Raw genomic sequence first — 994 nt, 5'->3', positions numbered from 1 at the left:
TTGTTCATGTCACGCTCTTTAAAGAGACATACCATCTTCTCACTCTAACCAGTACTTGAGAAACTGGACCACTTTCCTGCTACAAAACCAAACCATTTCATATGAGCCTCACTTCGTGGGCCCTATGGAGCATCTAAATATATGAAGAGACAGAAAATTGAGCACCCAACTAACATCCAAAATATAAACCCCTCATGACGAACTCCATGTGCTACTGCTTCCTTTCAGCCCAATAACTCTTCTCTCATTCTCCATTGTTTTGTATATAAGTCCATCTCCTGCTCCAAACTCAACACCACTTCCCTCTGCTACTTTTGCTTACATAAGTTCACCCAATCTCCTCATTCAAGCCATGATTAACTCTAGGAGGCTCTTAGAGACAGCACGGGAATGGCGAGTACGGGCCATTAGACAGAGGAGGAGAATCTCCCTCAAGAGCAGTCCTAGTGATTGGGTGAAAGTAGCCCGCGAGGGTCACTTTATCATTTATACAATTGATGGAAGCCGATTCGGGATTCCTTTGGCTTATCTTAACCGCCCCATCTTTAGAGAGTTGCTCCTGATGGCCGAGGAAGAGTTTGGATTCACAGGATGTGGTCCATTAAAGGTGCCATGTGAGGCATTTGTAATGGAGTACACAGTCTCTCTATTAAGCAAGAATCCACCAAAGCAGGTGGAGAAGGCATTGATTTCAATAACATCATGCAGATCATCTCTTGCGTCCCTTGTCCCGCAGAGAACGATTCTGGATAATGCCGTTATTTATGGCTATTAAGCTAGATAGATGGAACTCGAGTGTCGGCAATTCAGCCATGAGCGTAGAGGATCAATCTCTGTTTCTTTGTACACAAGATATACAATATGAAAAATTTACACATTCATATATCATGGTCTCACTCTTCATTTGCAGCTTCTACTATGTTTCATTTCTTTTGGGAAGTTTCCTGCTTATTCTGAGTATTTAGAACATTTCAAACATATAAAAAGGAAGAGT

General features: G+C 42.1%; 1 pseudogene; it reads left to right on the top strand.

Annotated features, from left to right (window-relative positions):
• The first annotated feature begins 352 nt into the window (after positions 1-352).
• Positions 353-775, top strand: LOC105421813 (auxin-responsive protein SAUR36 pseudogene; annotated as a pseudogene).
• Positions 776-994: the final 219 nt, after the last annotated feature.

This window comes from Amborella trichopoda, chromosome 9 (assembly GCF_054954075.1).
Source record: "Amborella trichopoda isolate Santa Cruz 75 chromosome 9, AtrichopodaSantaCruz75HAP2 v2.0, whole genome shotgun sequence".
Taxonomy (NCBI): Eukaryota; Viridiplantae; Streptophyta; class Magnoliopsida; order Amborellales; family Amborellaceae; genus Amborella; species Amborella trichopoda.
The sequence above is the reverse complement of the archived record's forward strand: the minus strand, read 5'-3'. Positions and strand labels throughout refer to the sequence as shown.